At 40.8% G+C, this 27,093-nt stretch overlaps 1 protein-coding gene across 3 annotated transcripts in view; it reads left to right on the forward strand.

Moving 5' to 3' along the window:
- Positions 1–354: 354 nt before the first annotated feature.
- KCNJ1 (potassium inwardly rectifying channel subfamily J member 1) overlaps positions 355–27,093 on the forward strand; it is a 43,118-nt gene continuing 16,379 nt past the window's right edge. Inside the window, exons 1-3 of one of the 3 annotated variants that reach the window (XM_033917495.1) lie at positions 366–440; positions 14,342–14,425; positions 15,333–15,499. The gene's annotated coding sequence lies outside the window, so the exon portion shown is untranslated. Of the gene's footprint in view, positions 441–13,304; positions 14,426–15,332; positions 15,500–27,093 lie in introns of those variants that run through there. The other 2 variants (XM_033917496.1, XM_033917494.1) reach the window with 2 other exon arrangements.

Genomic DNA, 27,093 nt, shown 5'->3' on the forward strand with positions numbered 1-27,093 from the left:
TTCAAGCATTTGGAAATGCTTACAACTTTGAGGATGCCTCCCAAATGAAGTCTGAAAGTGGACTGGTGGGGATAGATGACACACACTGGTTGGTGGTGATGTGACCCTGCATGGGAAGATATTTTGCAGCTTTCCTTCAGCTCATTAGAATCCAAAGTGGTCCTAGCTGAAAACTTAACGAAGACCACTGCTCTAGCCGCTCCCCCTTCTAATGAGTCAGGTCACTGAAGTAAACTGCAAATCTTAGCATGCCACTGCATAGTAAGGAGCCCAGCAACCAGTTCCAACTCACCCAGTCACTCATAAAAAAAAGGTCCCAGGGATCCAAGATCTCTCTCATTTAATTCAGTAACTGTTGGAGTGAAGAAATAGTTTTCCTGCATCTAAGATTTTTTTTCTGAAGCCATTTTCTGGAAAGAAGATAGTACACTTCTGCAGAGGTAAGGGAGAGCTTGCCTTTTTTTTTGCTATGTACTTTCTAAAGGGATAGAAAAAAAAAAAACCCCAGCAAAAAGAAAAGCTGAAACTTTCAGGCAGCAGCGCAGAGGGTCGCTCACTATGGTTGCTTACAAATTCCAGCTGTCGCCCCTCTGTCTTAAGATTCAACAGCTATCGGTTGGAGAACATTCAGAGGATTTGGTTTTGAATTATTCATTTTTGTTAATTCAAGGTGAGTTACAAATTCAGGTCCAGCTAGAAAATTCCTACCCTAGAGGAATTCTATAGCTGAGGTAACGGAGGATATAGTGACTTGCTAAAGGTCACAAGAAGTGTCAGTAGGAATAGCAGAATTTAATCCCTAGCTCAGTGGTTCTCAACCCTATCCTAGGGGACACCCCAGCCAGTCGGGGTTTCAAGATATGAATATGCATGAGAGAGATTTGCATACCTGTCACTTCCATTATATGCAAATATCTCTCATGCATATTCATTAGGGACACTGGCTGGCTGGGGGGTTCCCTAGGACAGGGTTGAGAACCACTGCCCTAGCTTATCTGGTTATCATTCCACTAGGCTACTCCTTCTCAATTTGCAGTAACATGCTGTATAAATGTGAAGATAATTCTGTCATGACTACCTTCCATGTTTCTTATATTAGTGAAATACACATCTGTGACTATGACATGGCTTCATTTAGAGCTGTGCCCTAATGCTCCATTTTCCTATGTTTGGTCTGGAGTATAGCTGGGCATGGAGGCAGATCTGGTCCTCATCCCCAGTCAATCTTTTCCATCACCATCTCATTGTTACGTTTAAAAATATTTATATGTGTGACCTGGTGAAGATATGGTATGTGAAGCCGGATACAGTGAAAGATTTTGAGTATCACGGTGGTACCTCTGAGGGTCGGTGAATACTAAGAAAGATTAAAATAAGTGTGAGTCTACTAAAAGGGATGTAGAGGAGACATCCTTTTCTTATCTATATATATATTATTCTACATGCACAAAAGTTTCTAATATAATTTTATAGTGCAATCCTTCAATTCACACCATCAGTGGCATAACTAGTATATTTGATATCCAGGGCTGATCATTTTTAACATCCCCTCCTCTAGATAAAAAATATATTTTTAGTAATAATCCATGAGTCACATAACAAGGGTGCACCTAGGAAAAGGTAGCATCTTAAACACTGCAGTGAGCACTAGAACATCAATGCATCCATTGTAAAACTAAACAAGCCAGATTAATACAGATTGATCCTGCACAGTCAATGCTAACAGAAAACCATGTCCTTTTCATACACAGAGAATCAGGGCCGGATTAATCAATAGGCACACTAGGCACGTGCCTAGGGCCCAAAACAATAAGTGGAGGACGACTCACCTGGCCGGCAATAGGCCCCCCTCCTGGCATCAACTGCAACGGGCCCCCCACTCCCGGCAGCAACCGCAATGGGCCCCCCCTCCCAGCAGCAACCACAATACAGCCGAATCTGTTACTGGAAGGTCCCACGATGACTGCTTCTGCTGGTCCATCCCTCTCCGATGTCACTTCTTCCGGAGCAAGTAAGTGACATCGGAGGGGAATGAACCGGCAGAAGCAGTCATCAAGGGACCTTCCAGTAACAGATCCGGCTGTATTGTGGTTGCTGCCGGGAGGGGAGCCTGTTGCCGTTGCTGTGGGAGGGGGACGTTTCTGTTGCTGCGGGGGAGGGGGGCATTGCCGTCAGCTGTTATAATGCTGCTTTCGGGCAAAGAAGCTCAGAGGGCAGAGCCAGCAGCAATGTTTGGAGGGAGAGAAAGGAGCATGGAAGGGTGGTGGAGGAAGAAAAAGGAGGCAGGGTGGTATGGAAGGGTTGTGAGGAGGATGGTATGGGAGGGTGGTGGAGGAAGAGAAAGGGGGCAGGGTGTTATGGAAGGGTTGTGAAAATGATGGTATGGAAGGGTGGTGGAGGAAGAGAAAGGGGGCAGCGTGGTATGGAAGGGTGGTGGGGGGAGAGAAAGGGGGCAGATGCTGATGGAAGTGGGGGGAAGGGAGAGGAGAGAGTGAAATGCTAGACCATGGGAGTGTGGGACAGGGAAGGGAAGAAGAGAGGAGAGAGATGCCAGACCATTGGAGGAGGGAATGGAAGAAGATGGATGAAGGGTGAAGGGAAAGATAGAAGGGGGAAGCATATTGTTTCTGGAAGTGGCACAGAAGATGAAAGGAAGATATTGACAAGAAGATGAGGAGAGCAGAAACCAGACAAGACAAAGGTAGAAAAAAAAATTCTATTTATTTATTTTTTTGCTTTAGGGAACATGCATTGCTGTTTCTGTGGTGTTGCATTGTATGCAGAGTCCAGCTTCTTGATGGTTTTATTTGACCTTTGTCTACATATTTATATTTTATCCCCCCTTTTACAAAACTGTAGAGCATTTTTTAGCGCTGGCCGTGGCTAAAAACCATACTACAGTTTTATAAAAGGGGGGAGAGGTTAGTTTGTGATTACATACTAGGTGAAGGTGTTTTCTGTGACCTGTTTGTATGAAAGACATGGTTTTTTGTTAGCGTTGACTAGCCTTGTTTGGCGAAATGCATCAGGAATGGTTCTTGGGAGCACCTTGAATTAACCTGATTTGAATCTCCTTATTTTCTGCCAATCTTCTTTTGTTTCATGTTGGGTTCTTTGGTGGACTGCTTGCCTTGTTGTTTCGTTGCAAGTTAACATACATGGAGTGGAACGTACTAGAGGAGTTACAGATTTGGTTGTTTATACATACATATGGGTTACAGTTGGTTGATGTAGAGTGAGGCAGTTGAGAGGTGTTGTAAACTTGGTTATTGATATAGACTTATATTTCGGATAGTATTACTGCTTTACAAATATTTGAACACTTTTATATATGCATGGAAAGGGTTCAGAGTTGAAGTCCTGGGTAATTAGGTGGGAAGGGAAGGAAGGGGGATTTGTTCAGAGATGTTTGGGGGTTGCATAGAAGAAAAACCGTGCACTGGTATGCTAATCTTTGTTTGTTTTGAATTAAAACAAAAGAAATACAAGTGGAAATAAAGAAGCAAATAAGAAAACAGATAAATGGGGCGGGGCATAGGCGAGGCATGGGTGGGTTAGGGGCAGGGCAGGACCTAGGGGCCCTCAAAGAATTAATCCTGCCCTGCAGAGAATACAGATACTCCCTCGCCCAGTATGAAATAAGTAATCACATACTAAAAATAGAAATATATAGGCAAAAGTTAAACTGAACCCTGAAGAAACAAGACTCTTCACACAATGCAACACCACAGAAATAGGGACACATGTCCACTAATACTGTGCAAAGTATAAAGATAGCAGATGTAAATAATCACCACTTTACAAATTAACAAATAGAAATAAAACAAAAAAATAGAAAATAAGAAAATACCATTTTATTGGACTTTTTCAATTAGCTTTCAGAGGTCCAAACCTCCTTCTTCAGGTGAGTACAGTATACTGAACATAAGAATAGCCTTACTGGGTCAGACCATGGTCCATCAAGCTCAGTAGCTCGTTCTCATGGTGGCCAATCCAGATCACCAGTACCTGCAAAACCCAAGGAGTTGCAATAGTCTATACTACTAATTCAGGGCAAGCAATGGCTTCCCCCCTGTCTTTGTCAATAACAGACTATGGACTTTTCCTCCAGGAACTTGTCCAAACCTTTTCTAAAACCAGCTATGCTATCTGCTCTTACCACAACCTCTGGCAATGCATTACAGAGCTTAACTATTCTCTGAGCGAACAAATATTTCCTTCTATTGGTTTTAAAAGTATTTCCCTGTAACTTCATTGAGGGTCCCCTAGTTTTTGTAATTTTTGACGGAGTGAAAAATCGATCCACTTGTACCTGTTCTGACATGAGGAAGAGAGTTTTGGTCTCTGAAAAAATATATATTAAAATTAGTCCAAATAAAAAGATGATCTTATTTCCATTTTCTATTTATAAACATTTATCAATACATCTATAATACTATTTTATTCTACAAAAAAACTTCCTTCTACCTTTTGTTGTTTCTGCTTTAATCATCTTTTCATTCTCTTCTTTCCATCTGTCCTCTCTCCCTTCAATGCACCATCTGCCCCTTCCATCCACTGTTTACCTTCTCTCTCTTCCATCTACTGTCTGCCCCTCCCCCTTCCATATTTCTCTTTCCATGCTCCTTTCATAAACTGCCTATCCTATGCCCTTTCTTTCCTTGTACATGATTCATTTCAGCTTTACACCCTCTCCATTTTTCTCTCTCTGTCTCTATCTCTCCCCAGTGCTCTGGCATCTCTCTCCTCCTTTCCTTCTTTTCTCCCCACCCTACCCCATGGTCTGGCATCTCTGTCTCCGTCCCTTCCTCCCCCACACCCTGACATCTCTCTCCTCTCCTTCCCTTCCATCTCCCCCTCCCCATCCATGCTCTGACATCTCCTCCCCTTCCTTTCCCTCCCTCATTTCCCCATGGTCCCGCCATCTCTATCTCCTTTCCTTTCCACCTTCATGCCCTGGCATCATTCTCCTCTCCTTCTCTTCCATCTCTCCCTCACCCTCCATGCTCTGGTATCTCCTCTCCTTTCTTTCCCTCCCTCCCTCCTTCCTTTCTGGTCTGGCATATCTATCTCCTTTCCTCCCCTCCCCTGCTCTGGCTCTGGCTTCTTCCCTTCCATCTCTCCCTCCCCTCCTCCTCCGTGTTCTGTCATCTCATTTCCTTCCTTTCCCTCCCTCCTTCCCCCTGGTCTGGTATCTCTGTCTACTTTCTTTCCCTTCTCTTACCCTTTGCCCTGTCATCTTTCCCTCCCCCTTCATTGTCTGGTATTGCCTTTCCTTCCTCCCTTCCCCCCTTCCTGATGGATGGCATCTCTCATTCCTCTCCCTTCTCTGGTCTTTCTTCTTTCTTTCTCCCCCCCCCCAAAAAAAAAAAAAATCAGGTTCAGCATTTCTCTCCCTCTCCCCTTTTCCTCTCTCTCTTTGTCACCCTCCATCAGCAGCACAGTATTCACAACTCACTGCTCTAGCTAGCTTCAGGTTTCCTCTTTGCCAGGACCCAGCAAAGAAGAAGGCCTGATGCTGACAGAGTAGCAGGTTGTGAATGCTGCCATTGACACCCCTGGGAGTAACCCCTTATGGGTTGCACCTGAGTCAGACATCCCCCCTGCCCACCTTGGAATGCCACTGCTCACCATCCCCAACACACAATTAAAAGATCTTGTAAATTCAAACAAAGCATAGAATGCATCCTATAACTTCTTAAAATATAAAACAAAAAGCAGACATTACTTTGTTAAATATGTAAGAAAAACATATTCTTATTATTAACATTGTTTTCGCAAATATCAAAGTCCATAATGTTCTCACAGTCTATTTTAAAGTATGTAAAAATAATAAACCATCTACAGAGCCAGAGCTCTGGTCCATTCTATGTTCCTTCATATAAAGCACATGTAAGTTTCTAAACCAGAGTTCTGGCAAAGTTTGCATGTGTGTAACAATTTTATATAGAAACATAGAAAATGACAACAGAAAAGGGCCATGGCCCATCAAGTCTGCCCACTCTAATCAAGTCTGCCCCCTAACTTCTTCCCCTAAGAGATCACACATGCCTATCCCATTTTTTCTTAAAATCTGGCACGCTGCTGGCCTCAATTACCTGCAGTGGAAGTTCATTCCAATGATCAACCACCCTTTCGGTGAAGAAATACTTCCTGGTGTTGCCATGAAATTCCCCGCCCCTGATTTTCAGCGGATGCCCTCTTGTGGCCATGGGTCCTTTAAGAAAAAAGATATCATCTTCCACCTCGATACGGCCCGTGATATATTTGAATGTCTCTATCATGTCTCTCCTCTCTCTACGTTCCTCGAGTGCGTATAGCTGCAATTTACTCAGCCTTTCCTCATATGGGAGATCCTTGAGTCCTGAGACCATCCTGGTGGCCATTCGCTGAACCAATTCAGCTCTCAGCATATCTTTTTTGGTAATGTGGCCTCCAGAATTGTACACAATATTCCAGATGAGGTCTCACCATGGATGTGACTTCAAAAAACAGTGACTGGGTGGAGGGTTTGGCTGTTGGGACTTTGGTCCTAGGCCGGATTACACAATTCTGAGTGTATGAGAGCATGAGAATTTGAGATTTGAGATGAATTATAGGTTCTAAGTTAACCATATATTTATTTGGAGACAATTTGATTTGGATTCAAAAAACATAGGACATGAGCATTAAAGCAACATCTGTTGTTACATCGCAAGTTACTTTGTATCAGTACTAGAATCAGAGCCCATAATTCACTCAGTTGGGACTAAAATTTCTAAATCTAACCCAAAATCTTTTTCAGTCCAATTCTTGCATTATAAATGCACCCCCTCCTTTACTAATGCGTAGCGCGAGTTTTAGTGCCGTCAGTGGCGGTAACTGCTCTGACGCTCATAAGAATTCTATGAGCAGTTTTCTTTTGTAGTCTTCATATGTTGAGAAGGGTTCGGCACTTTTTCTATCGACATCACTTTGCGATATATAGTGCAGGCTATAATATTGGCTCAGTTGGACTACTGCAACTCTTTGTGCACTGGTTTGAGTAAAGGTAGTCTGAAAAGGTTGCAACTGATTTTGGGAAAAAGAAAGTTGGAACACGCCTCACCTTTGTTGAGGGCACTTCACTGGTTGACAGTTCATTTCAGAATTTAATTCAAATGCACTAGCATAATTTTTAAAATGATAGACGGTATTTTTACACCGTTGGTTGGTGTTTCATTTAATTCCCTATGACCTACAGGATCAAGACTATCTCAAACACTGAAACTCTCATTTCCTTCTTTCAGAGGTGTTAAGGTCATGGGATATATTTCCCGTTCTTTTACATACATTTTCGTGACTATTTGGACTACACTTTCTTATGAAATCAGATCTGTTACCTCCCTTCATCAATTTAGGAAATCCCTGAAAACTCATCTTTTTCAGCAGGCCTTAGATGAGCACATAATTAATCTAAATTTGTATTATGAGTGCCAATAAACTTGGACTCCTTCTCTGTCCTGTTGTTCCTTGCTTTAAAACAATAACGTAAACCGAGTTGAGCCCTAGTATCTGGGGATGATTTGGTATATAAATGTAAGGATTGGATTGGAGCAGTTCCCATCGCTGCCGGCACTAAAACCCACACTATACGTTAGTAAAGGAGGAGGGTATTTATTTAAATCCTTATTAAATGCTGCATCTTTTAAAGAAATTCAAGACTACATTTACAGTATCAAAAACATGGAAACAATTTAATTGATTTGCAGTGTACCAGTTACCGCCAATGCAGCACTCAGAGACAGTTCACACTTTAGCACAGTAGAGAAATGACAGCAAAGAGTACACTGGGATGTGTGTAGTTATTTACTGCTTTTAATAACGCTTCCAAGACAGGCCATTCTTTGAAAAGAGCTGGGAGCATGTCACACAAGCAAACCATACTCTAAAGCGAACCCCCGGGCCCAGTAAGGCTATTACTGACCTCTGTCAATAAATCTGAAATGTTTACTTTAGCATACACTGTTTCCATGCCAGCCAACTAACGGCAAGTGACAACTAGTACAAGAAAATGCTTTTGAAAGTCTCACTGAGCCCTGTAATTCCACATTATGCTGTGCTGAGCCATTGATGCAAAGGCAGGAAGGGCAATTCAGAAAGTCAGGTGCCACATTTATATACAAGTTATGTTCATATATATTTAGAATTAACAGCACTTACACATGAATATACACACAGACCCGAGTACTATAAATTCTATAAATGATGCTCAAAAATGAGGGTTGGAAAAACTGGGCACTAAGGGGCAAATTCTATAAATGGCTTCCCGATTGTAGGTAGCAGTAGGCGCCCTACCACTGTCTAACCTGCCAATCGGGATGCACTTTTAAAATAAAAAACACTCCGAGGCAGGAAGCTTACATTGTACAATGGCAGGCTTTCCCCTTCCTGGTGCATCCTCAGATGCACTGGGGAGGGGCCTAATGCCCTCATTGGCCCAGTTGCCCAAGGCCCTTCCCATGGAAGGGACCTAAAGGATCTGGCCAATAGGAATCTTAGGCCACTCCCAGTGCAACCCAGAATGCACTGGGAGAGAGGCCTAAGACTCCAGTTGGCCCAGGTGCCTAAGTCCTCTTCTATGGGAAGGGGAAGACTCACCGTTCTGTGGAGGCGGGCCTGCCAGCAGGAGGAAGTGGGCAACCCTCTTGCCAGCCATCAGAGAAAGATACAGGGAGTGTTTGGGGGGGTGGCATGGGATCTTGGGGGGGGGGGTTCAGGGAATGATAAGGTCAGTGGCAGGAAGGAGTGGGCCTCCCTCCTGCCCGGTGATATCTTAGGGATGATGGCAGGAGAGAGTGGGCATCCCTCCTGCCGTGGACATTTGGGGGGAGGGGGGTTTCTGGGATTCCAGCAGGAGGGAGTAGGCAACCCTCCTGTCAGCCAACTTCATGGGGGGAGATGGGTTCCCTGCTGCGGCTGTGACCAATAAACTTATCACTGCAGGGAGATTCCCTTGCTGTGATCAGCTCAGCAGCACCGTGATTCTCTAACCGGCGCCTGTGGCATGGACACTGGTTAGAAAATGGTATCAGGCTCCTCCCTCAGTATCCTGGATAATATGGTTAGATGACTGTTGACAGTGCAGGGAGGATGAACTCCCCTCTTGACAGTGCTGCAGCATTTGAAAGTAGATAATTATCTCCTAGACTCTGCAAACAGAACATAAGAATAAAAATAGCCTTACTGGGTCAGACCAATGGTCCATCAAGCCCAGTAGCCCGTTCTCACGTTGGCCAATCCAGATCACTAGTACCTGGCAAAAACGCAAAGAGTAACAACATTCCAGAAATTTAGGTCATCAAAATATATAAGGATGTTTTGCTCCTGAGAAAGTTGTTTTTTTCACAGTGAAACTGAGAAGTTGTGGTGCATTACATCTTTGCTTTTGTTGAATTGTTTTTCCAGCACTGGAAAATACCAAGCTAAATGGTTTCAGTTACATTAAATGAGTGGATTCTGTGTGTATTGAAGATATAAACGAATACTTAATGGATACATAAGAAGAAGAATATAACATAAATTAAAAAGAAAAAAGTAAAAAAAATCTTGGATCACTTAACATAACTAAGGGCTCCTTTTACTAAGCTGCGGTAGCGTTTTTAGCACGCGCTGCAGATAAGTGCGCGCAAACCCCTGTGCTACGTGGAAAAACTAACGCTAGCTCAATGGAGGCGTTAGCGTCTAGCGTGCGCTAAGTGCGTGCTAAATCTGCTAGCGTAGCTTAGTAAAAGGAGCCCTAAGTAAAGTAAGAGTAGGTGGGTTTTTGTGTTTTTTTTTGACTAATGATGGCTTTATATATGTGAGCAGTACATGAAAGCTATTATGCTTCAAAGTTCTGTCTCACTGAGGTCTTGAAGCCTTTTTCTCCTCTTTGCTTTAATTGTTACTTCTGTTTGTTAACCATAGCGGTTATACTTTAATTGTTCAATTAATGAGCTTGACAGTTACAAGTTATAAGTGAGTTGTTCAAAGCCTTTAATAGCTTAGTTACTTTGTATAAAAGATATTGCTGCAGGGCTGTCGGGTAAGATTTGCCTCTTTGCAGATGATACCAAAATCTGCAATAGAGTAGACACCTAGGATAGTGTGAATAACATGAAGAAAGATCACTTAACATAACTAAGGGCTCCTTTTACTAAGCTGCAATAGCGTTTTTAGCACGCGCTGCAGATAAGTGCGCGCAAACCCCTGTGCTTGAAAAATGGTCTGAAATTTGGCAGCTAAAATTTGATGGTAAGAAATGCAAGGTCATGCATTTGGGCTGCAAAAACCCTAGGGAATGGTACAGTTTAGGGGGGAAAGAACTTATGTGCACGATGAAAGAGCGGGATTTGGGTGTGATTGTATGTGATGATCTTAAGGTGGCCAAACAGGTTGAAAAGGTGATAGCGAAAACTAGAAGGATGCTAGTTTGCATAGGGAAAGGTATGACCAGTAGGGAAAAGGAGGTATTGATGTCCCTGTATAAGACTCTGGTGAGATCTCATTTAGAATATTGTATACAATTCTGGAGGCTGCACCTTCAAAAAGATATAAAAAAGATGGAGTCTGCTTATCACATTTAATACAAATTGGGGAATCTACCAAACCCGCATGAAAAGCTTGAATTTGGGAGAAATAAGCCCCATGTAAAACTCTTTAAGTACATTTCCTTCAAACAAAGCCCATAATAATTTTTGGTAATCTATTAATAGCTTGACTAAAATCAAGAAGTAAGATCTGAATTCCCAACTCCTCACTCCAATTGTACGAGTTGGAAGTAAATTCTACCACCACTTATGTACCGTAATAAAGATACTGAAATAGGAATATCTTCACATTGATTAAAAAAAAGATAGAATTCTATCACGAACTCCACATGAAAGATCCGATCTCTGTAATTTATTCAAATAATTCACCAATTGCAAATAAGCGTATAAAGACCCAGGCTCCCTCCTACTCTTAAAGAAAGGTTAGGAAAACTCCTTATCTTCCCTGTCTCATCCAATACCTGTGCTAAATAATAAACTCCCATAGACCCCCAATTATATGCGGATTGTAACCCCATAATTTAACTAAACTACCCCATACTAACCTCATTGGAGTTAAAATAGAATTATATCTTAAATGAACCAGTAATTTAGACTGATATACCTGAAGAAGAAATAATAAATGAAAAGAATAATAAAAGGCTTTTTCATAAACTATTGGAGTAAATAAAACATCATCCAGAACCCAATTCCTAATATGTCTTAATAAACAAGCCCTCCCATAGATACGAAAATCAGGAAGTCCCATACCATCTCTCTTCCCTGTTCCTAATAAAATACCAAAAGATAATTTTGGCTTTTTCCCGGCCCAACAAAATTTAGTAATTGCAGTTCTTATTATATTTGGGTTCTTTATGGGATAGTCCTGTTGTGGGTTCTCCATGGGGAGTAATTTTTGGTAAGGCTTGTGGGAGATGTCTTTTATTTGGGCATAAATGTACTTTGCAATATTGATTACAGAAAAATCTCCAAGTTTTTGGCATTGGAGGAACCAGTTGAATCGTTTACTTCTGTTTGAGGTCTGGGAGGTTTGGCGATTTCCTAGACCAGGGGTAGGCAATTCCGGTCCTTGAGAGCCTGAGCCTGGTCAGGTCAGGTTTTCAGGATATCCACAATGAATATTTATGAGATGGATTTGCATGCACTGCCTCCTTGAGATGCAAATCTATCTCATGCATATTTATTGTGGATATCCTGAAAACCTGACCTGGTTCCGGCTCTCGAGGACTAGAATTGCCTACCACTGTCCTAGATGAACTCATCTTTTTATAAGGACTTGGGATCCCTATGTTTAAAAACTTTCACCTAGAGCAAGAAATTTAATTCTCAGTGAATTACACTGAAGCTATGGTTGTCTAAATTGCATTCCAGATCTTTGGGTTTTTTTGTCACCTTTCATTCGGGGAGGGTGAAGGGAAAATGGGATGGAGTGAAGGGGGAAGGGGATGAAGAGGGGAAATGAAATGGGTTGGAAGGGGGGGAGGGGGAGGGAGGGGGAAAGGGGAGGGAGGGAGAGGGAAGAGGAGAGAGGGGGGTGATAATGAGAGATTATGGTTTATAATATAAAATGAAGGAAGGACTGATAATATTATTTTATAATATGTATTATATGGAATGGAATTTATAGATATGTGAATTCATTTGTAAAGAATACCTTTATATATGTATTTTCTTTTGTTCCTTCAATAAAAATGTCTAAATATAAATTCAATAGGAGGAAATATTTTTCACTCAGAGAATAGTTAAGCTCTGGAATGTGTTGCCAGAGGATGTAGAAAGAGTGGTTAATGTAGCTGGTTTTTAAAAAAGTTTGAACAATTTCCTTGAGGAAAAGTCCATAGTCTACTATTGAGACAAACATGGGGGAAGCAACTGCTTGCTCTGGATCGGTGGCATGGAATGCTGCTACTATTTGGTTTTTGCCAGGTACTTGTGACTTGGATTGGCCTCTGTAAAGATGGACCATTGGTCTGACCCAGTAAGACTATTCTTACGTTCTTATGAACTAAACTATACCATATTACTGAAGTATGGTGTAGCCAGTTTACTATGTAGAGCAGTGTTTCTCAGCTTGTTCCTCGAGTACCCCCTTGCCAGTCAGGTTTTCAGGATATCCACAATGAAATTGCATGAAAGCAATTTGCATACACTGGAGGCAGTTTATGCATATTCATTGTGGATACCCTGAAAACCTGACTGGCAAGGGGGTACTCAAGGACTGAGTTGAGAAACACTGATGTAGAGGACAATGCTAAGATAAGGATTTTTATTTCTATTTAGTTCACACCTTTATAGTAATAGCTCAAGGTGAGTTAAATTTATGTAAAGTTAGTATTTCCCTGTCCTTGGAGGGCTGCAATCTAAGCGGCCCTCTTAGTAAGAGGTGCTACAAAATGGGCTTAGCAGATCCTAATGCAGTGGTCTTCACTGATTTGGGGGTTGGAGCCACTTTGAGTCTAGGGGATCCACCATGTGTCTTCCCTTGCAGGGCTGCCACATTTGTCAACAGCATCTACCCCAGGGGTATCAAAGTCCCTCCTTGAGGACCGCAATCCAGTTGGGTTTTCAGGATTTCCCCAATGAATATGCATGAAATCTATTAGCATACAATGAAAGTAGTGCATGCAAATAGATCTCATGATCTCATGCATATTCATTGGGGAAATCCTGAAAACCCGACTGGATTGCGGCCCTCGAGGAGGGATTTTGACACCCCTGATCTACCCTACAAACTCACCTTCAAAACTTTTTTCAAGAGTTTCCTCAAGGAGGTAAACATTTCCAAATGCATTCTTTTAGTCTACTGAGAGATGCCTTGTCGTTCAAGCTTGCAACTTTTCCTCCCAACCACTTTTCCTTTTCAGGCATGAACTTGGTTAGAGAGGCAAAGAGTAGCAGAAAAAAAGGCCAGAATATGATGAGAGCCACCTTAGAAGTCTCCAGGGGCTGCCATTGCCCCCTGGGCTTTACATTGAAAACACTGTCCTAATATGAGACTTTTCCACATGCTAAGCCATTTTCTAGCACATTAGGTCTTGGCACACCTTAGGAAAAGGCCCCCTAAATTTATACCTGAGACAACGGAAGGTTAAGTGACTTGCCCAAGATCAGAAGGAGCAGCGGTGGTATTCAAACCAGGCTTCCTGGATTGTTGGGCTGATGCTCTAAACCCTAGACTCCTCCTCCACTCATGCACATTCCAAAATATTCCATTCTCTCTTTATGAGATGGAGCTATCATAGGTTAACAGATCTTTCCAAAGTAGCTAAAAACTGTAGGTTAGCACAGGCACAGGTCAACAGTAAATGGCTTCTGCAGGGTAGATTTAAGCCATGCATCATTTCCCCTTCCCAATTAATTTTCTCAGGGTTTCCAGCTTCATCCAGATCTGTCTTTTGCCCTTGAATTGGGGAAAGGCAAATCTGGCCAGAAGGAAACAGGGTCACATTTTTTTATTGGTGCCCGGGCTGTTCTCAACTATATAATGTACCTAATGTCAGAAAGACTGCTTTGGTGATTTGGGGAAGATGTGAATTTGATATTCAAGACTGGATAGAAAAGCAATTCCATGGCAGCTTTGTTCATGGATAATGTGAATATCAATTCAAAATCTACGATAGAAATTTTTTGCAGTACTCATACATCCGAGCAAAAGTTCCCTTGTTCTTAAATTAACTCAATGCCACCTTGGGAGATTGATTTTCTGTTCTAGATGGAGTTTTAGGAGATGCCAGTCTCCTTAAGAAGCAGTAAACAAGCAGATTCACAAGACATAACCTTTGAGTATTTAGAAAACAGGACCGTGAAAAAACGATTTCATTTTTGGAATAACGTACTGGGAAGAATTAAATGTTTTTCTCCCACTGAGACTTCAGGTGAGTTATTTTATCTTTTGTTGTCTCATGTATTTACTAGATCAAGGTGTTGAACTCCAGTCCTGAAGAGTTGCAACCCAGTCAGGTTTTCTGGATATTCCTAATGAATTTTCATAACAGATATTTGGATGCATTGCTTCCGTTGTATGTAAATATACCTTACGCATATCCTGCAGGAGTATCCTGAAAATCTGACTGGTCTGCAACCCTCCAGCAGTATAATTTGACATTGGACATATTTATTTATTTTATTTATTTAAAAATTTATATACCATATATTACCTATACAGTTTCCATAGTAACAAGCATAAAATGTTAAACAAACATACATAGTTCAGTTAATTGTAGATGTGCTCTGGGGGGGGGGGGGGGTGGCAGAGGTAGGTATCCTACTGCTGTGTAAGCAGCCAATCTGGATGCACGGTTTCTAAAACAAAACCCCAAGGCAGGCCGCCTACACTCTAGGTGTTTGTTGCAGGTGCAGGGAGATGCATTTGGACACAAGGCTGGGTACAGGCATGGTAACCTTGGGTGAGCTTAAGCGACCCCAGGTGTCTCCATAGGGTGCTGAGGCTGTAGCTTTAACCACTACACCACACTCTTCCCCTATCATGAAAATAGTGCAGAATATAAATAAATAAGAATAGAATAAAATATATTGAGACCTGGGATCATATTTTCAATATCTGCAGGAGAATCTCTTGACTGAGGATCAGAATTATAGGCTGTGATATTTTTTTAGCCCCTCTATCTTTAAACTTTGAAGAATGGAACAATCAGTGCTAATTTTAGAGTGACATCTAGTGGCAGATCAAAGAACAGCATTGAAAGAAGTTTTATAGGGAGTTCCACTGCATCATTGACTTAGGAGTTGAGATGTTGACCAGTACTCTCTTTCCCTGTGCAGAAAACTGTGTGGGAGAGAATTGAGAATGCACTGTGGGCTTGATCAGCTAAAGGCAGTAATGAGAAATGCTGAACAAGGGAAGAATGTGGATACAGAACTTGGAGGCTGGGTCTCTGGAAAGAGCTGGATGGGATTAAGTAGAGACAGAAGCCTGTCTGCGAGAATAGGTGACACATTAAACAAATATATGTGGCCACTATAAGACAGGTGCTATAAGACCACTATAAAGTGGTGTGCAAAAGTCCTGCACCACTTGACTTGTTCGATGCATTTTAAGCTATGTAACCATTTGTTATGTATTTTCTTATTTAATTTTCTATTCTACTATCATATGTTCAGTTACTGTGCATTTGTATTTGATAAAGATGTGACTTTAAATACATTTAAATAAATTTTCAGTCCAGAAAAATGTTGTTGAACATTGTCAATGATGTATTGTGCTCATATGGCTGTTCGATATTAAATTGTAGTAATAGATTCTGTTATATTACTATTAGTTTTACTTTTATTTCTATAGTTGGCCCTGAACAGGGCTGTTTTGTCCTGTCTACTGCTTTCAATATTTGATTGGCCAGCCTTTGCTCTTGTGGACAAATCAACACCTTTCGGATATAGAGAGGAACAGCTTCACCAGATGTTTGTGGACTGTCCAGCTCTTTATAATGTAAATCGCGTAGAACTTTTGGTTATGGCGGTATAAAAGAATAAAGTTATTATTAGTCCAAACTTCAATCAATAACAAAATCAGCTCTTGCTTCACTGTTGGCTATTATATATATATATATATATATATTGCCAGTGACAGCTTGTGCCACAGGTTCCCAATTGGAATGAGATCTGGTGACTGAGCAGGCCAATCAATTGTCTTTACTCCCTTCTTTCTTTTCCATTCGAGTATAGTTTTTGCTCGATGACATGGTGAATTATCATCTTGAAAGAAGTAAACAAGTTCTCTGCTGAAGGCAACATGCATTTCTGCGGGATTTCAATGTACTTCACTGCATTCACCATGCCCTCTACAATATGAAACCGACCAACACCACTTGCCGCCATACATCCCCATACCATGACCTTTGTAGGATGCTTAACTGACAGGTTGAGACATTCTGGCTTGAGAATTCCTGGATATCTGCGTTCATACATTCTGCACTGATCACCCAAGATGCAGGAAGTGCTCTCATCACTAAATAACACCTTCTCCGACAATTCCTTTGTCCACTTGCCAAATTGCACAGCCCATGCCATTCTTCGCTTTCTTTGCTGCACAGTCAGTAGTGGTTTTTTCCCTAGCTTTACACCCTCTCAAACCAAATTCCAGGCACCTACGCCTCACTATGCTTGCACTAACCATCAGGTTTCAGGTTTATTTAAAAATTTGATATACCGCCTTATTAAAATTCAAAGCGGTTTTACATAATATAAAAACAAAGTTAAAAAAGAGCGAACGTTAAAAACAAATTACAAATAATGCTACAAACAATCAAACGCACTGACAAACATTAACTTACCGATACAGGATGGAGAAGGGCAGAAATACAATTTGTATAAAGAGAAAGAGGGGAGAAGGACCAAAACAAAAGGAAGGGGAACAATAAGCACTTGTCCTGTCACTCTCTCAGCAACAGAGGTGACGTCCGCTTCCTATTGCCAATCTTGTCTGTAACTTGTCGCTCTTGGTCAACCTGAATACTGTCTATCCTGTGTTCCTCCTGTCTCCTTCTGAAGCACCCTGATCACTGTACTTTGATTGCATCTCACCCTCTGTGTAATCTGTCTGCTGGAATACCCCTCTTTACCAAGAACCTGGTTTTCCTCCAACAAGACCTGAAATTTGGACTTCATTGCTATTGATGTCGCAGGTCAATCAGTTTGACTGATACCAGTTGCAGGAATCCCAGAAATTTATACTTCTTACCATGTAGTGAAGCTTAGTGCTGATTGGCTGCAAAAATATCACTTCTGATTTGCTGCAAATGCTACACTGCTGATTGGTGAATTTTGATTCAATTTTCACATAAACTCTTATTCCTGTTATCAAAATTATTCTGATCAATCTGATGTTACTGAATAGTCACAGTTATCAATGAAGAACCGAAAATTGCATGAAATTACTTTGATTTATACTTTTTAGACAAAATTAGCTTCAGTTAACTGAGGCCCTCTTTTATTAAGGTGCACTAATCGATTAGCGCGTGCTAATTGATTTAGTGCACCTTAGTAAAAGAGGGGGTGAATCTCAAATGAATAAATATTTGAATTTCACCATGTGACGCAGGACTTTTACACACCACTGTATATTTCACTTCTTTTAATGTAATTGTTTGTTTTACACCACCTCTGTTGCTTCTTTGAAACAGGTAAGCAGAAGATAAAATTAAGTTCTCACACATGGGGTGGTGTCCAGGATAAAAGGCTGATGCTCATCCCATCAAATAGGAAAGGCATAGGTATTTTTACATAGCCTCGTCCAACTATAACCTGGAAATTGTGGATGTACTTTTAATAGAAAAAAAGGCATACATTTTATATATATGACAAACAGAATTCCACCAGAAACAATAATTAATACCACTCCAATTTTTCCAATTACAAGTGATCTGTTGAATGGCAATCCCAGTTAAATTAACAATAATTTGTTATTATTAGATGATATTTGTTTGTCATATATATAAAATGAAAAGGGCGTTAGCTGTCCAAAAAGGGAATTATAACAAATTTAAGGATATGTGGAGGCCATTGATGGATTTTTGTAAAGATTAAAAATTATTCTTCCTTGAATTAAAAAGTTCAAGAAAAATAGGGGAGGGAGAGTGGGTGGGTATTTTTTTTATTATAATAGAATGAATATATTTTTCATAATTATATAAGGAAGGGGGATATTATTATATTTTATAAGGGTTGTTTATAAGATGTCAAGTGTATTTGAAATTGAAATTGATATTTGTATTTATTGTACTTGATTTAAGATATGAAATGAATAAAGTATTAAAAAAAGAAAAAAAGGCATACACTGCTTTGGAATTAGACTGGAAGAAACCAGAAGTAGAGAATGACACTCTGACAGAATTTATCACTGTTCCCGTCCCCGTGGCTTCATATGTCTATTAAGTTAGATTAAATATACATGGATGCTTATTGTTGCATCTATGTTGATGATCATTTGTATCATATAATCTCCTTTTGCATTTTCACATTTCACGTGTTAAAATTTCAATAACAAGATTTTAAAAATGGAAATTTATAACCGTGGGAAACCATCCCCATGTCATTCTTTAAAGAGAGAGGGAAGAATCAGAGTATGAATGAGTGCAGCCACTGACCCTCAAGCCTTGCATTGAAGAATGCTGGTGTAGAAGGACTGAGGTTGAGTTAGACACTAAGGAATGACACGGGATGGTTTCCCACAGTTATCTGCAGAGTTGGGGACGGTGATGAATTCTGTCACTGCATTCTCTAACCGGAAGTATTCAAGGTTAATGAGCAGGATTTATGCTGCCTAGGGCAGAAATGAAAGAGGGGGGGTCCAACCAGTACCAGACACCCTGAAACTCTACTTTAGCAACATCAATCATCTTTACCAAGGGGGACCAGCATAGTGCTAGGACAGAAAAGGTGGACTTTTTTCATGTACAGATGACCAATTGATTCTAATACAGATTGATATACATTTGGGTCTTTGTTTTTATTGCCAGCCACTATTGTTTTTATGAACTTATTTCTTATTTTATTTTATTTTTATGTTACTAATAAACCTCAAAGTGTTCAGATCATCTACTCCATTTTTTTTTTCTTTTTGGTATTTGTTTTTGGTTTTTCCTTTGGGTATTGAAGTTTTATTGTTCGTTGTGGCTAATATGGGATATACATAGTGCTAGGACAAAAGTAGTTATTCTACTGGTCTTCTTTTCCCACACCTTCACCCCCCTCTCAAAAAAAAAAACAAAACCCCAGCCCTGCTGGTGAGAACACAGAGCAAAAACTTGATTTTTGAGGACAGATTAGGGCTGTGTGTGGTGATGAAGAATTTAAAAAAAAAAAAAAAAAAGGACAGCCAGAAAGTCCTTGACAAGGTCTTACATTTACCATCTGTACTATTCCACAAGTGCAGGAATATTGCAAGAGGCGGGGAACATTACTCCAGTCAGTTCCGCACAAATACTTTTGAAACAAGTTAATAATTTACCTTCTTAAATAGTTCACAAAATTGCTCATGTGACTTTTAGTGTTAACCCTCTTTTCTTCTTCTCTTTCCATATTATCTTTATCTGTTTCTCAAATCTCTTTTTTTTCTTTTTTTTTTTTACTTTTTTCTCTGTCTCAGTCAATTTTTTAATCTCTCTTTTTTGTTCTTCCTCATGTTTCACCGTTTACTTATTGTAACAGCCTGGCTCTAAGTGACAAGATGGCAGAGACAAAACAATGACAAATCTATAGTCTGGAAAAAAAAAATCTAAGCTCTAAGGCAGTGGTTCCCAAACCTGTCCTGGGGGACCCCCAGCCAGTCAGGTTTTCAAGATATCTCTAATGAATATGCATGAGAGATTTGCATACCTGTCACTTCCATTATATGCAAATCTCTCATGCATATACATTAGGGATATCTTGAAAACCTGACTGGCTGGGGGTCCCCCAGGAAGGTTTGGGAACCACTGCTCTAAGGTAACATGGAAAGAATAACCACCATTCAAACAAATTGCAATCAATAAGCAAGTGCAATCCTTTATTCTTAAAAGGAATAAAAACAACCTGTTACAATGCCTAGTTTCAAGTTTCAAGTTTATTAAGATTTTAATTTACACGCAATATCAAATATTTTCAATGCGTATTACAAAAATTAAAATTGGGGAAATAAATACATCATTTAAACAATAGACATAAAAACATATCCATAGACAGTAAAGAATACATAAGGACTACTGGGATAAAATTACATTTGTTTAAAATAAAAAATAAAAAAAAATTTAAGGAGGAACAACATCAGGAAAGGTATAGATAGGGGAAGAAAGGAAAAAAAAGATTATCAAATTTAAGAATCAAATGCATCTTTATAAAGGTAACTTTTTAAGTTCTTTTTAAACTTTTCTAGAGAGATTTCAGCGCGTAGAAAAATAGGAAGTTTGTTCCAGACCTGAGGTCCAAAAATAGAAAAAGTTGTATTTCTTCTAGTGCCTATTACCTTTAGTGTTGGAATGGTTAATAAATGATGATCTGCTGATCTAAGAGATCTGGCAGGGGAATAAGGTATTAAGTACCTACATCAGGGGTCAAATTAACTAAGACACGCTAACAGGATTTAACGCGTGCCAATGATAAACACATGCTAAATGCCACAAAGCCTATTATGGGTGGTAGACTCAAGAGCAATGTGAAGAAATTCTTCTTTACGGAGAAGGTGGTGGATGCTTGGAATGTGCTCCCGAGAGAAGTGGTAGAGATGAAAACAGTGACGGAGTTCAAAAACACATGGGATGAACACAAAGGATCTAGAATCAGAAAATAATAGTAAATATTGAAGAACATACTTCAGTACTGGACAGACTTGCATGGTCTGTGTCTGTATATGGCTGTTTGGTGGAGGATGGGCTGGGGAGGGCTTCAATGGCTGGGAGGGTATAGATGGACTGGAGCAGTGGTCTCAAACTCGTGGCACGGGGGCCACATATAGCCCACCAGGTACTATTTTGAGGACCTCGGTATGTTTATCATAATCACAAAAGTAAAATAAAACAATTTCTTGATCATATATCTCTTTAGCTACAAATTACAATATTATTATTAAGACTTAGTTAAAAGGAAAGATTTATAAACTATAAAGAATTTTATCTCATACAAAATTTTCATTTCTTTAATAAGACATTAGATATTTTTTATGAGACCCTCCAAGTACCTACAAATCCAAAATGTGGCCCTGCAAAGAGTTTGAGTTTGAGACCACTGGACTGGAGTGAGCTTTGATGGCGACTTCAGTAGTTAGAACCTAAGAACAGTACCGGGCAGAGCTTTGGATTCTTGCCCAGAAATAGCTAAGAAGAAGAAGAAGGAAAAAGAACAACAACAAATTTTTAGATTGAACCAGGTTGGGCAGACTAGATGGACCATTCGGATCTTTATCTGCCATCATCTACTATGTTAGTATGATAGTATTCTTGAACTGGTGCTAATTTTTTAGGCACCGGTGGGCGCCCAGTCTCATTTAAAAAAGCCATTCAAATGACGTTATTAACTGAATTTCAAAGTATCAGAATCACATCTATGTAGGTGCTTAAGGCCGCCGAATGCCACTGTAGGCATGGCCAACACTGGGAGTGGTGTTAGGCAACCTAAAGCACATATATGTAGGCACAATTCCTGCAAAGATAGGTTTGGTACCTTGCAAAGGTAGGCCTAGTAAACCTTGGCCTACGTTTCTGGCACCTATCTTTCCCGCAGGTGGGATTCTGTAAATGGCACTGATCATGATTGACATTTTTAGGTGCCTGCCAATATTGACACCATTTATAGAATCTGGGCCTATATTCCTATGGGCTACATGGCATTTAATATATCCTAATCATTATCATGCACCAAATCCATTAGCACACCCTGGTAAAGGGGCCTTTAATTATACATACAATACTATATTAACATAGTAACATAGTAGATGACGGCAGATAAAGACCCGAATGGTCCATCCAGTCTGCCCAACCTAATTCAAATTAAATTTTTTTAATTTTTTCTTCTTAGCTATTTCTGGGCAAGAATCCAAAGCTTTACCCTGTACTGTGCTTGGGTTCCAACTGCCGAAATCTCTGTTAAGACTTACTCCAGCTCATCTACACCCTCCCAGCCATTGAAGCCCTCCCCAGCCCATCCTCCACCAAACAGCCATATACAGACACAGACCGTGCAAGTCTGCCCAGTACTGGCCTTAGTTCAATATTTAATCTTATTTTCTGATTCTAGATCCTTTGTGTTCATCCCACGCTTCTTTGAACTCAGTCACAGTTTTACTCTCCACCACCTCTCTCGGGAGCACATTCCAGGCATCCAGGCATCCACCACTCTCCGTAAAGTAGAATTTCCTAACATTGCCTTTGAATCTACCACCCCTCAACCTCAAATTATATCCTCTGGTTTTACCATTTTCCTTTCTCTGGAAAAGATTTTGTTCTACGTTAATACCCTTCAAGTATTTGAACGTCTGAATCATATCTCCCCTGTCTCTCCTTTCCTCTAGGGTATACATATTCAGGGCTTCCAGTCTCTCCTCATACATCTTCTGGTGCAAGCCTCCTATTATTTTCGTCACCCTTCTCTGGACCGCCTCAAGTCTTCTTACGTCCTTCACCAGATACGGTCTCCAAAACTGAACACAATACTCCAAGCGGGCCTTACCAATGACCTGTACAGGGGCATCAACACCTTCTTCCTTCTACTGACTATGCCTCTCTTTATACAGCCCAGCATCCTTCTGGCAGCAGCCACTGCCTTGTCACACTATTTTTTCGCCTTTAGATCTTCGGACACTATCACCCCAAGATCCCTCTCCCCGTCCGTGCATATCAGCTTCTCTCCTCTCAGCATATACAGTTCCTTCCTATTATTAATCCACAAATGCATTACTCTGCATTTCTTTGCATTGAATTTTATTTGCCAGGCATTAGACCATTCCTCTAACTTTTGCAGATCCTTTTTCATATTTTCCACTCCCTCTTCGGTGTCTACTCTGTTACAAATCTTGGTATCATCTGCAAAAAGGCACACTTTTCCTTCTAACCCTTCAGCAATGTCACTCACAAACATATTGAACAGGATTGGCCCCAGCATCAATCCCTGAGGGACTCTACTACTCACCTTTCCTTCCTTCGAGCGACTTCCATTAACCACCACCCTCTGGCGTCTGTCCGACAGCCAGTTTCTGACCCAGTTCACCACTTTGGGTCCTAACTTCAGCCCTTCAAGTTTGTTCAACAGCCTCCTATGAGGAACTGTTTCAAAGGCTTTGCTGAAATCCAAGTAAATTACATCTAGCATATTGTTTTTTATACCCTGCAAATGTCAATAAGATTAATAAGGTTAGCAATATAGACATTATGAATCATAGCGAGACTATAATGAAAATAGATATGTTTTTAGCACCTTCCTAAATACATAACATACAAGGATCCTAACAATAACTAAAAATTAATTTATATAACAATGTATTGCCAGGGCAGTGTGATAAATATCAGCCAGGCAATAAAATATAGATTAACTCTGTTAAAACTTACTTGTGCAATCATACAATATGAACAGGATAACATATACAAATGATCATAGAAAACCTACGTGATCCCCACCAACACGGATTTACCAAGGGCAGGTCCTGCCAATCTAATCTGATTGGCTTCTTTGACTGGGTAACTAGACAACTGGATGCCGGTGAGTCTCTGGACGTGATATATTTGGACTTCAGCAAAGCTTTTGATAGCGTCCCACACCGCAGAAAGGGTGGTCGATCATTGGAACAGTCTACCTCTACAGGTGATTAAGGCCAGCAGCGTGTCAGATTTTAAGAGAAAATGGGACATTCACGTGGGATCTCTAAGGGAGTAAAGTCAGGGGGGTGGGTCATTAGAGTGGGCAGACTTGATGGGCTATAGCCCTTTTCTGCCGTCATATTCTATGTTTCTATGTTTCTATAGACCTTGATATAAAAAATATATATGTATCAAATAACCTTAAAAAGGCTTTTATATATAAAAACTGTATATACTTTGCATTAGATTGAACTGAAAACATAAGTAAATGATCATTTCCCGGGATATCTTCAATTTAAAAAGTGAGAAAAATAAAGTTCAAAGTAAAAATCCATGCACCAAACCAAACTAGTTTTAAATTCAAACACACAAACATTATTCTACTATTCCATGAAAGATTTGTAATAGTCTTCATATAAATAGTTTAGTATAGCAAAGCATTTACACCTACAAAGGAAACATTACTACTTTAAAAACCATATTGTATCTATAAGGTAAACAATAACACCAAAGGATCTAGGCAGGCAAAATTTAATAGATCACAAATCTTATTTGGACGGTGACAGTCACCCAAGGTAGACATTTAAACACCCATAAATTGTGGCAAGTGTAGATTAAAATATTAGGGTTAAGGGAATGGGACTTGATATGCCACTTTTTCTGTGTGGTCACAATCAAAGCGGTTTACACATTTTTTGGGGCCGGAGACAGTGAAGTGTTAAGTGACTTGCCCAAGGTCACAAGGAGCTGCAGTGGGAATTGGGCTCACAACCTCAAGGTGCAGAGGCAGCTACACCACTTGCCAGCTAACTTGATATATTAGATTCATTTTCAACTTCCATTGCTTACATCAAGGTAAACTTTTTCATATACAGATGATCAACTGATTCTAATACAGATTGATATACATTTGGGACTTTGTTTTTATTGGCAGTCACTATTGTTTTTATGAAGTTTCCAAGTTGAATCGGTAGACCATCAGCGAGTATCTGATCGGTTTACAGAGTAAAAAAATAAGTGCAAATTACAATAATAAAATTTAAATTTAGTTCTAAATTTTTTTTTTTAAAAGGGTCATAAACTAAGTATTTAGATAATTTAATGGACAAGACTTAGATTAGATTGATACATAAGGTAGAGGGATTAGGGTGGGAGGATAAAATACATCGAAGTAAAAAAAATTAAAAGGAAGGTAAAAAGGGGAGGAAAGGAAATGAAAGGAGGGGGGGGGGGTCACTTCTTAAAAGTGGTTCAATTTCTTCCTTGACCAGAGGAGGGGGGGAAGAATTCTTGTCTCATGATTGACTTTTGTTATTTTTATGTTACTAATAAACCTGAAAACATTCAGTTCATCTGCTCCACTTTGCCGTTTTTTTCTTTCCGGCATTTATTTTTTCTTTCCGGCATTTCTCCTTTGGGTAGTAGAGTATTGATGTTTTTTGCTCGTTGTGGCTAATGTGAGATTTACCACACAGTAGACAGTAGGATGGGCTCATGCTTTCATCTCAAAACACACAGTAAAAATTGCATTGTAACTTCAGGACTACTGGCAGCAGAGGACAGGCCTTCTGTAATAGCTAGAGTAGGATCACTACCACACGATAGCTGTCATGACTGCTGTGTACTGTCAAAGGAGGTGTATCATATCCTCCTTTTGACACCCCCTCTCCTCACTGTGAAGTTACTCTTTCAATTCCCTCCTGTCAAGTACCCCTTCCGATCATCTTAGATCAAGTATCCATTCTGATTTCCCTCCCATGTCAAGTTCCTTTTCCAAACCCTCCCATCCAAAATAGCCCTGCCTCCCCAAAGTCTGACCGCCTTCCATCCTCAGTCCCCCACAAGGATCTATTAAAGGGGTCTCGATGGTAGTCTATTATTCCTCAGGTGGCAGCTAAGACCCTCTGCTACTGGGACTGCACCTGGATCCAAAATAACCACCATGAACGCAAGCAGTCATCTCATAGTATTAATGGTCATCTTGTGTGTGTGTGTGTGTGTGTGTGTGTGTGAGGGGGAGTTGGATGTCCAGGAGAGGGAATGGAGCTCTCTGAAGGGTGTATCTTTGGCCATGGCACATAGATGTTCTCTGCAATCGCACTATTTTCTTTTAGCTTCCGATGGTGCAAGTGATCCCACGATATCTAGCACTGCATATAAGGCAATGTCTGTTGTGCGCTAACGCCTATATTCTGTATAGGTCACCAGGACAGATGTACATGTGAGTTAATTGATTACAAGATGTTAAAATCATTAATTGAAGTTAACATCACTACCACAAGTGCAGCCCACTATCTCCCACCATCCACCAAAGGATGTGCTCCCCTCCCCTAGACAGATGACAGATGCACTTACAGCTAGCAAGAGCAGTACTCAGTCAGCCCACCCCCTCACACACAGGTGAGACAATCAGCTCCTGCACATGGGACAGACTGAGGGAGAGAGCGCAGCAACAGAGAGCGCAGCAACAGAGAGCAAGGTGAGGGTATCACCTTCCAGGTATCATGTAGGAAGGGTGGGGAGGTGGGATGGCTGGGGTTGGGTTGTCAGATTTTCCTTTCAGAAAATCTGGACCCCCTAGCCCCGCCTCCAGGCCTGCCTAGTTTTGCCCATCCCCACCTGAATCCCGCCCACAATCCCACCCTAGCCCTGCCCCCCACTGCCTGCTCTTTTTGGGCAGGGAAGAAGTCTGCACATGCAAGGCCATCGTGTGATGGCCGCACATGCCTGGACTTCTACCCTGCCCGACACAGCTTTTCAAAACCCGGGCAAAGTGCCAGGTTTTGAAAAGCCATCCGGACCCCCGGACATGTCCTCAAAAGGAGGACATGTCCGGGGAAATCCAGATGCCTGGTAACCCTAGGCTGGGGTCTGTGAGGTATGGGGTGAGGTTTGTAAGAAATGGGTCAGGCAGAGAGAGAGAGAGAGAGGCACACAGACAGTCAGCCAATCTTGCACTCAGTCACTCTGCAGTTAGTCACAGAAAAGCTCTGCTCTAGCTCTCCAACACAACCAGAACACTGATGGGTCAATAGACAGTCTGGATATCGGCGCAGACACTTTTGAAGCAGGTCCAATTCTGTGCATTTGTCGCAACGTCCAAATAAAACATACCGGGTTTGGTTAAAGTACCTGGACGTCGAGTCTGTGTGCACACCCATGCACCGCCCATGTACTGCCCACAACACGCCCATATTGTGCATCTCTGGATGTCCTGTTCCTCCCGCTTTGATTTTGTGGTTTGGATATATATGGCTTTCCCG

This window comes from Geotrypetes seraphini, chromosome 13 (assembly GCF_902459505.1).
Source record: "Geotrypetes seraphini chromosome 13, aGeoSer1.1, whole genome shotgun sequence".
Lineage (NCBI taxonomy): Eukaryota > Metazoa > Chordata > Amphibia > Gymnophiona > Dermophiidae > Geotrypetes > Geotrypetes seraphini.